Genomic DNA, 14,493 nt, shown 5'->3' with positions numbered 1-14,493 from the left:
AGAAGTCTTTCCATTAAGGATTGGAAAATCCCAGGGGCTACACTTACGCCAAATTGGAGGCACCTACATTTGAAAGCGCCCCTGTGTGTTACTATAGTCTGCAGTTCAGCGGCTGTGTCATCAACAGGGCACTGTTGATAGGCCTGTGACATGTCTAATTTAGCAAAAATGGTTCCCGGATCAAAAGAATGCAGAAGGTGCTGGATAACAGGGACTGGGTAGGCGCTGATTTGTAAATATCTGTTCAATGATGTCTTGTAATCAGCGCAGATTCTCACGCTCCCGTCTTTCTTCAGGGGAGTCACTATTGGGGTTTCCCATTTTGCAAAGCCCACAGGCTCCAATACACCTTGTTTAATTAATTTGTCCAGCTCAATGTCTAATTTGGGGCGGATTGCAAATGGTACCCTTCGAGACTTTAAAAGGATTGGAACTGCCTGAGGGTCCAAGTTGAAGGATATTGGGGTTCCTGAATAACAATCCAGCCCCTTGCTGAACACATCAGCATAGTCCTTAAACAAGGTATCCACTTCAGTATTTGTAATAGAGTGGATTCCAGTTACATGGAGGCCAAGGGCAGGGAACCAGTTTAATCCCAACAGGTTAGGGAGGGCACCATCCACTACCACTAAAGGCAAGTGATCTTTAAAATTTGTGAATTGTACAAAAAAACTTGCCTTTTCTGAGGACTGGGATGGTTCTGCTTTGGTAGTCGCGTAGGGTCAAGTGGCAGTCGAGAAGCTTCTTCTTAGCCATTCTGGGAAGTAGCTTTTTTAGGGTGCCCCAGGAGATGATGGAAAGTGCTGAGCCTGTGTCAACTTCCATCCTGCAAGGTTTACCTTCTATAGAAACAAAAACACTCATTTTGTTAGAGCCTTTGTTAGTCTGCTTGGCGTGATAGCAGGTAAAACAGTCTTCAACTTGTTTTTGGAAATATTGGGATGTCTGAGGCTTTTGGGCAAAAGTCTTTCCTGCTTGACAGACCCTGGCTAGATGACCCTTCCTTTGGCATTTTAGACAAATGGTATTCCTGAACTTGAAGGATGCCCTGAGGTGGTTTCCCCCACAGCTTAGACAAATGGGCTGATGCCGTGGAGGTAGAATGGGGTTTGGCCTATTTTCCCCTTGACTGGTTTTTTGCTGCCAGAGGCGATTTACATCATTAGCCCCTTCAGAGCCTTCTTCTAAGGAGGCTTCATCGTAATGGATGGCTGAGCTGCCCTGTCTAATTGGATTTCCCTGAATTTCTGCTGCTGAAAGTACAGATAGTTCAGCAGCTTGAGACTCTTCAATAGCCATTTTAAGGGTTAAATCTCTTTTAGCCAATAGTTGCCTTTGTAGCCTTAAATCCCTGACTCCACAGATTAGTTGGTCTAATAGCATGTCTTCCAGATAATCTCTAACCCCACAATGCAAAGCAGCTGTGGAGCCAATAATGCCGTAGCAGTGTCCAAACACTGTGGCTCCGCAAAAACTTAAAAAGTAAGATTTTTTCCTATGGTCAGTAACGTCAGAAAGGTCTATGGCATCTAGAAAACAGTCAAATCAGTTTCTCTAGGACTCCCATGTCTCAGCTGTCAGTCTGAAAGGTGGGAATGCAGGGTTCGAAGTCATCTCGCTTCAGCGGTGCCGTAATCTTTCGAAGGAAAGTTGAAATTTGTGCTCGTGAATAGTGACGGTGGCTCTTTAAATGACAATCAGCTCGGTAGTGACTTCGGCTCTTTTTGTAATGACTTCGCTCAGCGATTCTTTGCCCGGTTGCCTCTTATAGGGATCCCGCCCTCGTCGCCAGTGTTGTAGAGTGGCGGAATAACCTGAGGCAAAACTTGGAGCGAACTTCAGCTGTAACTTTATTGACGCAATAAAGGGTTGCCGCGGCTGCCGTACTAATAAGGCAGGCGGCTGGCGGCAACAGCTGATGCCGTTTGACAGCTCCTTTTATAGCCGGCTGTCAAACGGGATCAGCCAATAGGAACGGTCCATGTTCCCGCTAGAAACATGGACCGGAGTGAAGACTTCGGATTAGTCCATTGCGAACGCTACAGAAGCATCTTTCTATATGACTGGATCCTGTGAATCCATCAAGGTAACTCAGACTACAAAACTAATACCATGTTGGTTAGAACTACTTTTTATTGTAAAACTATAGTAACAGAATCTCACAAGTTGAATATGCTTTCCCTTCCTTCCCTTATCCTTATGTGAATTAGGTAGGGGCTTACTCACATTATACATTACTTTCGTAGCCTAGGTTCAAGCCCCTTTTACCAAGCCATTACCTTAGTAGCAGCTCTTTCTTGTGTCCTTTAAGACCCCTTCTTCTTCCTTCTATAGTTTCTTTTAGACAAATGTCTAATCTAGGAAGAAGGAAGAAATAGTAGGAGGAAAGAAAATGCTACAGATGTAAAACCTTTCAGCTACTCGGAGGAAGGAATTTTCTCTCATAAAACTTAAAAGGAGATACTATTATTCCTTAACCTAAATTATTTTAGGGCAGGCAAGATGTATTAACACTGTGCATTAAAACGTAAAAGTGTTAGAAACAATTTTAGTAGAAGAAGGGAAATGCTTTTGATAATATGATTCTACATAAAGTACTTCTAGTCATTAGGTTTTGTGGCCACACACATTGGATCAATCCAGGCTATTCTAAGAATTTTCATTCCTATGGGAAATAATTGGAACTGATCATAATGGCATGTTTTAAGCTTCAAACTGAATGTTTTTATTCCTCGAGAAAAGAACAATTTAAAAAAAGAAGAGAGAGGGCACAGACTTCAGTAAGCATGCAACTAATTATCATCTCTTGGCAGAACACAAGATGACCCACTGCTAAAAAAACACTAAAGAAAATAATATTAATAGTGCACATGATTCCCATAGTTGAATAAGCAAAGGACTGGAGAAGATGAGTGAGAAATATCTGGGTAGTACATGTAGAATGTTTATTACAGTTTATAGTCTTGCACAAACGTGCAGACCATTTTCATATATAGAAAATCTGATTGAGTTACAAAAAAGAAATGGTGTAGATTTGGGAACAGGGTTGCATTCATGTAGAACTGCAGTTGCAATAGTAGATTTCATTGCAAAAGATATCAGGAAACATTTATTAATCAAAATTATTGAGAAAACTTGCAAAATCTGTTTGATAATTGACGACGCCTCAACAATATCTTCCAAACCAGTTCTTATACTGTACTTAAAAGTTGAGGGTCCAGCTTTCTCACCAACAATTTTCCTTGAACTAGTAGAATTAGATAGACAAGATGCAGAGACAATATATTGTTCGGTTATAGAAAGTTTGAATAAAGTTGGGTTTAATAGAAACTATCTGGAGAAACATTTAATTGGATTTTGCTCTGATGGAGCCAGTGTTATGCTTGGGAGAAAATCTGGGGTAAGCACTAGGATAGCCAAAGATTTTCCAAATTATAATATGGCACTGTTTAAACCATTGTCTGCAACTTGTTTTAGATGATTCCATTAGGGAAATAAAGCAAATAAATCATTTTCAAATTTTTATTGATAAAATATATTCTATTTTCCATCAATCAAATAAGAACCTAGTTGATCTTAACAAAATTTCCAAACAACTTGAGATTGAAATTATAAAAATTGGTAGAGTTTTTGGACCAAGATGGGCTGCCTCTAGTTTAAGATCAATCCTAGCTGTGTGATGGGCTTATCCAGCGCCACATCAGTTTTTCTGTTCAAATAAAAAATACTCTGGTATGGCTGCCCATCTTGAAAACTCATATTTTCTCACTGATTTGGCCTTGATGATTGATGTGCTAACTGAAATATCTCTCCTGTCTAATGCATTGCAAGTGAGAAACATAGACATTATAAAGGTTGAAAAACTTGTGCTAAGATCAATTAGATCATTTGAAATGCTTATAGAGGAAAAGGGTTCATATGAAAATAAGGTTGATGAATTAATTATTTCAGAAACCTTTAAAAATATAAATTTTATACAAAATTATCGATTTCTGGGACTTCCTGGTGAAAAACTTATACAAAGCATTGTAACTAGTTTGAAGAAAAGATTGATGGATTGTGAACATTTAAAAACAGGCTGCCAATTTAAAGACATTGATCAATTAAAATTTCTAAATTATTTGGAGCCAGAATATTGGAACATTGAAGAAGTGGTGGTTCCATGGAGAGCAGCTGAAGGACAATTGGTTGCATTTGGTCATATTTTCAATTATGAAATCAATATTAATGATTATCATGATTTCATAGAAAATGTACTAAAATATTCTAAAAATTATACAATTCCTTGCAGCATTAAAAAGCCTAGAGATATTATTAAAACTATTGCAGTCAGTTCAGCAGAGGTGGAAAGGGGCTTCTAGCAGATGAACATAATATGTTCAGAAGGCAGAAGTCGCCTTACAGTTTCCAATATTACAAACCTCCTGACCATCAGTCTAATTGGCTTGCCTGTGCAAAAATGGGACCCTGTTCCTATAGTGAAGAAGTTATTATGGGCACATCACATAGCTGATGATGCTCGTGTTAAACACAAGAAAACTGTAACTCAGGACGATAATAGAAAAGCAATTTGGGAGTACTTTAAATAAGTTTATTTTTTTTTGTAAAGTTTTGTTATGTAATAGTTTTTGAAAATTTCATGGGATTCTTTTCAGAACATCAGTCACTGTCCATATAGCTGCACCTGCCAAGTAATATTTACTTTGCTGATCCTTAAAGTGAAAAAAGAAACTGCTGTTTTCTTTGGGCAAATAATATATCTGTTAAGTGAGGATTTGGGAGGGGAGACAAATGAGATTTGAAAGTTGATAATAAAGAAGTGGCAATATTTATTTAGTTTGCATTTTCATGTGAACTTTTTCCAGTCTTTGCTTCCTGAACAATTATTCCAAGTGAAATGCAGTTATACAGCTAGGTTTTCAAATGTTGCAATACAGACCACAAATTTAAAAATTTCTACCAGAGAAGTGCATGCAGAAAAGCATATTGAATTTTGAGCATATAGGGTAGAAAACTAGAACATCTCAAATTTCCATTCCAGAGATCTTCTAATCCTGCCGTATGCAGTGTACAGTAGTATGGAGATAGCTTTGAAGAATACACAGGGACTGCAAAGCAAACATCAACTTAACCCTGAAACAGAAACAATGAAAAAGAAATCAGGATTTTCCCACATTGATTCTTTTGGATAAAGGTGGGAGAGGGGTGGAGGGGAGGAAGGGAGAGAGAGGAAGAAAGAGAGGGAGGGAGAGAGAGAAGGATTACTGGAACATTTTATTGTTGCAGAGTCTAATAATATTGACATCTTAGGTAAATCAGACTGAAAATATGATTATATGAGCTAATTTGGCTTTATTGTAAGATTATATTAGTATCTTGCAAGATACAAGCTCATTCCACAAGTTTTAATCATCTGATCAATGAGGGCAGGTGCTTCCCAAATTTCTTCCTCTGACTGTTAAGATCTTCTTTTATCTGATTGCTTCCTAGGCAGTATCTCTTTCCCCCCATTCTGCCAGGGGACATCCACACATTTCATTACAGAGAGTTTCAATATCTCCCTTCTTATATGCAAGAAAATCAAGGTGGGATAATCTAGAGTTTCTTTTTCACACCTTTCTCTCCTTCATAGCTAAACTGGCATTTACATAACATCCTCTGCATTCCTTTTTCAAGGCCATCTTTGTGTTCCTCTACACAGGCTTGAGGGTTTCTCAATCCCACTGGAACAACCTATCTTCTATGGGGCATCTCATATCAAAGAGAGGAAAGTTTCACAAACTATGTTCTCCTTTTGTAAATTTAAAGGGAAACATGAAATAATATCCCTTATTGCCTTTAGAACCTAGGGGAGGGTGGAGAGAGGTTGAGTTTATTCTTGGGGAAAAAATCAATCTTCTGCTGGGAAGTTTGTTGGGTATCTCTGAATGTCTATGAGTCAGTCAACTGACAACTTGCAATGCTTATGAAAAAAGTGTATAAAATATAATATAATATGAAAATTATTTTTAAAATCCTGAAAATTATGCATGTGTGTAAAATTTGTGCAAATGGACATTAAAACAGACCTCACTGGTTCAATCATGCAAAATTAAAGATCAACCTGCACATTATGATTTACTTAAAATGTACATTACATTTTAAGTAAAGTGTAGGTCCCATATAGTGTAGGATAAATTTTGTGCCATATGTGGAACTTTTCATTATATACAGTCTTATTGCCTTTTACCTATAGGCTGAGTTCCTGTATCATGCTAAGCTATGACAGAGTGTTGATTAAGTGTGTTATCATGATATTTTGTGAAAAATGGCATATGGTTCAGTATGCTTTGTAAAAACCCTTTTAGTCAGAAAGTCCTCATTAAATAAATTATGTTTTAAATGTAAATATACAAACCTGGTTATATTTTGCTATTGTTATGAGTAGCATGATAATGCAACCTTGGAAACTTATCTTATTCTTGCTGTTTTTCAGGATAAAAGGAGCCTGGTAATCATACAGCCTTCTTTGTAAAAGGAAACAGGAAAAGATGTTTCTATAATTCCATTCCACTGTAAACACTTTACAGCTCTGTGTCACCTTGGAGATAAAGATAGACTTACTATCCATTGCTGTACTTTGACCCTTCCTGAATCTGCTTCAGCTTTGACTCCGGATTCCTGTCCAATATGATTGATCCTTATCAGTGGTGGGATTCAATTTTTTTTACTACCAGTTCTGTGGGCGTGGCTTGGTGGGCATGGCAGGGGAAGGAGACTGTAAAATCTCCAGTCAGAGGGAGTATTTGCCGGTTTTCCAAACTACTCAAAATTTCCGCTACCGGTTCTCCAGAACTGGTCAGAACCTGCTGAATACCACCTCTGATCCTTATCCATTTGCCCCTAGGCCCGTGATGGCAAATCTATGGCACGCATGCCAGAAGTAGCACACAGAGCCACTTCTGCCGGCATGCGACCGGTTGCCCTGATGACACCTACTGCACATGCATGCACGTGCCACCCGCCAGCTGATTGTCAGGTATCTGGCGCGCATGCATGGGGGGCAGGGGCGGGGGGTGCACACTCATGCACAGAGATGCATGGCATGCAGGGGGATTACGCGCACATGCGTAGGGAGCATGGGGCCCCTGCGCGCATTGCCTTCTGGGTGCTGGCATGCGAGCGTGAGCACAATTTGCAGCACGGGAGCCCAAAAAGGTTAGTCACCACTTCCCTGGGCTCTTGATCATCCCACAGTTGACATCTGAGTACCTTGATTGTATATTTTGATTGCAGTAGCTCTGATTTAAACAGACAAAAAAAATCCTTTGCAAATAATATTTAATATCCTTGTTCATTAGTAGCATATGAATCATAATGCCAAAAAGAAGCACTCTGGAACTATTCTTACAATCTTAATATTAGTTATATTCTTCCTCCTCCATTGTATGATTTACATTGCATAACATATATGAGCCATAGGTTGCAAGTTGGTTGACTTTGGACACTGTCCAGACTCCCTTTGTAAGCATCAACTTTTGCAGATCATTGTAATAATGCTTTTGCTTCTGGGTCAAAGCTTTTTCAGACTTTGATATCCTATATCTTCTAGAAAATGTAATGTACTTTTCAATTTTATACTATAACATTATTATAATAATTATAATATCATTTAGTAATATTTAAATCAGAACTAGGTAACCTTTTACAACTCCAGAGTAGTGTGTTAAATATCTGCTAAGATGGGTGGATGGAGGTGTATGCAGGTGTATGCGCATTTTTATCTGTGTGTATGGATACGTTTACACACTAAAACCAACTTGCTCATAAAATTCTTGGCGATATCCCCAGGTGACATCCATGTCCCCTTGGAGCCAGATTAAGGATGAATCAGTCAGTCAGTCTGCCTGTCAGTCAGACAGTCAATGTTGTCTCCATCAAGCTGAAAGTTCCTAACAACTTCCAGGTTTTGTTAAAACCAAAAAGAATCTGGTAGCACCTTTCAAGATTAAGAAAGGTCATTAAAAAGCATAAACTTTTGTGAGCCCACCAGTTCTATAGCATCAATTAAGACATTCCATGCATCTGATGAAGTGAGCTGTAGATTACAAAATAAGTGTTGTGCCTTGTAATAATAAAGGTGCTCCTAGGCTCTTAAAAATTTTGGCTACCCTGTTTTCCTCTTGCAATGAGCATTGCTCATTGCTCATCATTTTGGATTTTTTCTAAAAAGAAAATCTATTGGTTTCTTACAGTGTTGAGATAGACTGATCTCATAGGATTTAAGATATGTGATTGATGTTGCATTTACACAGTGATAAAGACAACTTAGATTTTGCTTCTCTTTTACATGATTCAAACTTGCTTTAAAAATATGTTTAGGCTGTTTTCTTTTGCTCTTCTCAGTTCAAATTCAGAGCAAAGGTCAGGTTTGTTTTATCTCTTCAGATGTATTGCTGTGATAAATACCTTTGGAAAGGAGTGGTTTTAGTGAAGAGGAATTAGTTAAGAAATATTTCCTATCTTTCAGCTGACCCTTATCCTGAGGCAGGTTTTTTTTCTTTAAGAACTAGCATTGATTTGTTAAAGCAAACTTTTAAACGTTTGTTAAAGCAAACTTGTTAGCAAACATTTGTTAAAGCAAACTTTTCTCTGCTTAATAGAATCATGGTTCTGAAAAGATAAATATATATTTTAAAAATCTTGATCCATCTTTACAACTGCAGCCAATTCTTATGGCTCAATAAATCAATACACTGTTTTGTTTGATGTTACCCGAGCAAACATGTTTGGAATTATTTTCTGTTGCTGCCTCTGTCCTTTGTATAATTGGGGGGGAGATGAGGGCTTATGTAATTAAAAATCAAAGCCTGTCTAAACTTGTTGGAAACCTAGTGTGCCATGAAAAGTAAACTAACATATTATGTTTGTACTGATACAAGAAAAAAAAAAAGGTTCCAGTAAGAGTCCCTTTCAAGGTCACCTTCGTTCATCAGTAGAATAGTATCTGACCAAACTTAAGTGTTAGCTAGGACTGTATTAATCATTAACCTGAATCTGGAATTAGATTATGGTGGCAATAAAGACCTGGGGATGTGGGTATTTCCCAAACATCTATATCAGAAGAGTCAGGTAGGACACGACAAGAGGAAGGCCTTTTCAATCTTTGCCCTGTAACATCTTCTTTCAACGTTTTTTCCCCTCCTGAGATGTTTTTCCTCACAAACTCAGCAAAGAAAAAAAAATCATATCTAGGGAAAAACAACTGAAACTGGTAATCTAAGATGACATACCTTCTCTTCAGTTTATATATTTCCTTTTAATGTTCCTGTGGATTACTGGATTCACAGGAATCACAATTATACTTAGGCATCACTGGTGGGATTCAAAATTTTTTACTACCGGTTCTGTGGGCGTGGCTTGGTCGGCATGGCATAGCTTGGTGGGCATGGCAGAAGAAGAATACTTTAAATCCCCATTCCTTCCCCACTCCTGGGGGAAGGTTACTGCAAGATCCCATTCCCTCCCCACTCCACTAACCTGCTTTCCAGCTCCATTCTCCTGTGCAGGGCAACAAAAGAAGAGCCAGCCAATCAGCTGGGACTCGAGAGGCAGAGAATAAATGGGGGCGGGGCCAGTCAGAGGTGGTATTTGCTGGTTCTCTGAACTACTCAAAATTTCCGCTACTGCTTCTCCAGAACTGGTCAGAACCTGCTGAATACCACCTCTGTTAAGTATGATATAGAATAGTAATGTAATTCTAAGGTTTCTGGCAGAGAATGATCCACTCCACTCACATAGAGAACCATTTTTATAAAGAGAAGAATCTTTCTTATGGCAGAAATGACTGTCCATCAACTGTACTCAGCGAGAAACGATTAAGAGAGGCATTCCTAAACTGCATGGGGAGAAAACTCAAAATGTCTTCCTTCTCCTGGTATGTTACTGTGGCTAACTTAATTTTGGGCTGTAGAAAATGTAGGATCAATTTCCAGATCTAACACACATTTCTATGGGATCCACCAGATGAAGCAGAGATGGCAGCATTAAACAGGACCTGCTAGGATTCTTCCCTGGGTTAAAATCTGTCCCCAGTTTCAAGGAATTGTTTATGATACAACTGCATTTTCTAAAGAAGAAATGCTTTTGAAGATTGCATATAAAACGAAGGACAGTACTTGCAGATTTTGTTTTTTGGGAGAATTGTTGAAAAGACCACATCAGGGATATGTATGCAAAATCAAAATACTTTTGGGAAATAAGTGAGTAAACAGAATTATAGAACTGGAAGGGGGCATTAGACTATTGATTCAGTCCTGGACTCTCCTGGAAAGCATTCCTAACAAATAACTGTTTAGCTTCTCTTTGAAGGAAACCCCATCATATCTCTCAATAATCTGTTCAAACTTTTGTTACTGTTTTAAACTTTTTTCTAACGTATTTTTCCCTAACTTAAAGCCATTATTCTGCACTGTGAATCCTTGAATGATACATAGGACTTCTTGATCTTCTTCTGGGTGATATCCTTTAAGGCATTTGAAGAATGTTTTTATATCTTCTTTCGCCTCTTCTTAAGAAATCAGCTGATTTTCCCTCATTTTTTCCTTATAAGTTTTATTTTGTAGTGTCCTAATCATTCTCTTGTATGACTGGTCTTCTGTTGAGCAGCAGTCTGAGGAGTTCACAATACTGAAATAAGTAAAAATATATGTATAAAAAAATAAAATACAGCAGCCAAAAAAAGTCAGGTTGACAGTCATTAGACGATGGCCTCTATCACCTAACCAGGGCTCCAAGCCTGAGTCCAGATCTTCAAGGCCTTATGGAAAGTCCGCAGGGTTGGGGCCATCCCAATCTCTAAAAAGATGATATTCTATTTCACAGATTCAGCTTGCTTGAATCTTTCTTAAATGTTCAAATTAGGAAAAGTTGTGTGCAAGGTGTTTCAGTTTTTGGAATGTTGCAAATAAACAAATAAATCAGGACTTCGAAAAAAATCTGTTTTAAAAAACTGGAAGACTAAATGTTACCAAAATGTATGGATTACACTAAAGATTGTGAGATTTATCTATTATTATTATTATTTATTATTATTATTATTATTATTATTATTATTATTATTATTATTATTATTATTATTATTATTATTAACTTTTATTCATTAAACATGAAACAGAAACATTAAACAGTCAACTGAACATTTAAAAATGTATCACAAATATCACTGACTGGCTCTGATGGTTGATACAGGATGCTGCCAGCATCCTAGGTATCAACCAAGTATCTTCTTAAAATGTATGTTGTTCTGAGTAGCGCAGTCTTTTGCAGCTCCACTGGTGTTACAGCAGGAAGTTGCAACTTACTGATGTATTTTGCAAAATTCTTGGGCCAATACCAAGTGCCCCGATGACAATGGGCATCACTGTTACATGTTTCATCCATAATTGTGTAGTTTCGATGCTCAGGCCATGATATTTCATGATTTTTTTCCAGTTCTTTTTCTTTGACTTTGGCATCTCCTGGTACAGCAATATCAATAAATTGTGTTTTAGTTTTCAACAACTGTGATTTCTGGCATGTTGTGTTCCAAATGAAGATCCGTTTGTGTACAAAAGTCCCACAAGATCTTCACCTTCTTATTTTCAACAACTTTACACTTTATGTTTCCATGACTTTTCGGATACTGGTAAGTCGTCTTTTTTACATAATGACCAGTGGATTAATTTAGCAACTCAGTCATGTCTAGTTGTTGTTGTTGTTGTTGTTGTTGTTATTCATCAATCATCAGTCTCAACATCAGCCAGATATTTAGGCTGGATTTGATATTTTTATACACTTATTGAGACCTTCCCAAGAGCCTGGGACAGGAAGATGTTCTTGTCTGATGATGTTAGATATCTTTGCCAGATACAAGTTGTTCCAAGTTACTTTTTGTAATTGACTGATAGAGATGTTGTCAATGCCGATAGTGTTCAAATGATATTCCAAATGTTTTAGGATTGCATCCAAGATGCCTGTTACTATTGGGGTTATCTTTGCTTTTCTTTGCCACAGACATTCTACTTCTATTTGCAGATCTTTATATTTGGTGATTTTTCTCCAGTTCTTTTTCTTCTGTTGTTATCTCCAGGTATTGCAGTGTCCACTATCCAAACTTTTGTTTGTCTTTCTGATCAACTGTTGTTAAGTCTGGTGTGTTGTGTGGCAGGTGCTTGTCTATTTGAATTCTAAAGTCACAGAGCACTTTAGCTCCTTAAATTTCTATCACTTTGTCTATTTTGTGGTCTCACCGGTTCTTGCTTACAGACAAGTGATATTTCTTGTAGATATTTCTATTGTTGCTACTTTGTCATGCTGGTTTGTAATCAATCTGGGTGATCTTCTTGTAGCAGCTGACTTAGTGGTCCAGTGTTTCTTCAGCTTCTTTGCAGAGATGGCACTTGCTGGCTTTTCATTCTGGCTTTATATGCATTTTGTCTTAAGCCTTGGTCTTAAGCAGCCAGAATTATTCCTTCTGTCTCTTTCTTCAACTTTCTTGCTCTTAATCATACATCTTGTTGTTATCTGTTTTGCCTTCAGTTCTTCTATGTACTAGCTATGTAATACATTTCTTTGCCATATCTCTTTTCATTTGGCCTTTCTTATAGACCAGTTTGGTTTCTTGAATATTTAGGAAGTCTTCATGATGTACTAGTTTCAATGCATCTTCTTCACTGTTGTTTAGATATTCTTCCAATGCCCTTTTTCTTTTTTCAACTGTCTGGTGTAGTTGCAACACCCCATGCCCACCTATTTTCCTTGCTAAGTTGAGTCTGTCAGTGTTGCTGCAGGGATGAAAGCTATGTCTCAATATCATTATTTTTCTAGTCTTCCCAACCAGGGCTCCTACTTCAACTTAAATTCAGTCCACTATTTCAGCTGTGTATCTAATGACACAAATTGCCCGGGTGTCAATTTCTTTGATAGTATTTCTTTCACTGAGTTTATCCTCTTCTCTCTTCTGACATATTCACTTCTAACCTTCTTGTCTTCAGCATGCTTGATGTTCTCAGCCTGAAGGATGCCAAGATATTTGCAGTGATTTTCTTCATTCAAACTCTTGATGGTTTATATTGGGTATTTTGATTCCTTCAGTTTTCATTATTTTCCCCTGTTAATGGTAATTCCCATGACTTTGTGAAGCTTAGTTTTTTTTTAAAAAAACTTTATTCGCAGTGATAAAATGTATACATAAAAAAGTGAACTAGAAGAACCATGGCTTGATGGGATTCCTTCCAGACCAAAAGGCTGGTGTAAATGTGCACATCCATGTATTTATTATAGGTTGATGCAGCTAACCCAGCAATGCAGTCCAGAAATAAAGCATTGCTTCACACTGGGTCATACAGCAATGATGAGCATGAATCAAGCTTTGGCAGATTAGTCTGCACTACCATGTTTTCCAGGACTACTTTGAAGTTAAGTTGCAAAAAGTTGAATCATATAAAAACTAGATAGAAGGAGAATTAACTTGTTCAAGCTATGGTTCTGGAGAAGTCAATATCACATTCACCGAAGCATTCCTTGGAGAGCAAATGTTCCAAATAAGCAAATCCTAGGGTGTAAAATACCAAACATATTGCTGAGAAAAAAAATCACAAAATTCCATTTTACTTATTTCAACTATGTTAAGCAATCAAATTCACTGGGAAAGGCAGTTATGCCTGGAATGGTCGGTGGTAAAAGGGAATGAAGTCACCAGAAAAAGTGACTAGACGCCATCAAAGCTGACATCAGCTAGAACATAAAACAGCTCTAGGAAGTTGTACAAGATCAGAAAATGTGGAAAGAGCTGGTCCATAGAATCACCCAGAGTCTGACATGATTGAACAGATATCATCATCATCATCATCATCATCATCATCATCATTCCAGTCAATAATCACAAATTCTCTTTCTGATGAATTATGAAGTTATGAAATCCATATTCCCAACTTGTGGTCTAAGAACCATTAGTATCACACGAAGATATGGATGTTTACTTTTTAATTTGGAGTTTCTCACAAATTTTCAGTGATGATATTAAGACCTGCATTAAATGAAAAAGCCAATGCCTAGTGCATCAATGAAAATAGTAACTGTGACATTTCAAAGTATTACTTGAAGAGGGAGAAGTATGTTTTTGCAGAAAATTCCAGCCAACTTAATTCAATATTTATATTATAACTATTTTTCTCACTTTTTCATATGAAACGAGTATAAATATATGGCCTAGCTATTTTGCTATTTTAACGACAGCTTCAAACAGGGAAGAGTTGTTAATTGGTTGGTTTTTATATTTTTCATACTTTCAGTAAAGCATGAAAAATTTAAGCGACAGACAAGAACCTCAGGAGCCAAGGGGTATAAACAAAGCCAAAATACCCTGCTATTTTTCAAGTTTATGCAAATATATATTTATATTTAGCAGAATAGGCAGATGTGTCATAGATAAACAGAATTTCTGTGCAAATGAAACAAGCATGTCTGATACAA

The 14,493-nt window shown here is 37.5% G+C and overlaps 1 pseudogene; it reads left to right on the top strand.

Annotated features, from left to right (window-relative positions):
* The first annotated feature begins 2,941 nt into the window (after window positions 1-2,941).
* LOC148132586 (E3 SUMO-protein ligase KIAA1586 pseudogene) lies at window positions 2,942-4,589 on the top strand (annotated as a pseudogene).
* The last annotated feature ends 9,904 nt before the right edge of the window (window positions 4,590-14,493 follow it).

Source organism: Notechis scutatus, chromosome 2, assembly GCF_049901735.1.
Source record: "Notechis scutatus isolate UNSWTSFEM ecotype Mainland chromosome 2, rNotScu1.2, whole genome shotgun sequence".
Classification (NCBI taxonomy): Eukaryota; Metazoa; Chordata; class Lepidosauria; order Squamata; family Elapidae; genus Notechis; species Notechis scutatus.
The sequence above is the reverse complement of the archived record's forward strand: the minus strand, read 5'-3'. Positions and strand labels throughout refer to the sequence as shown.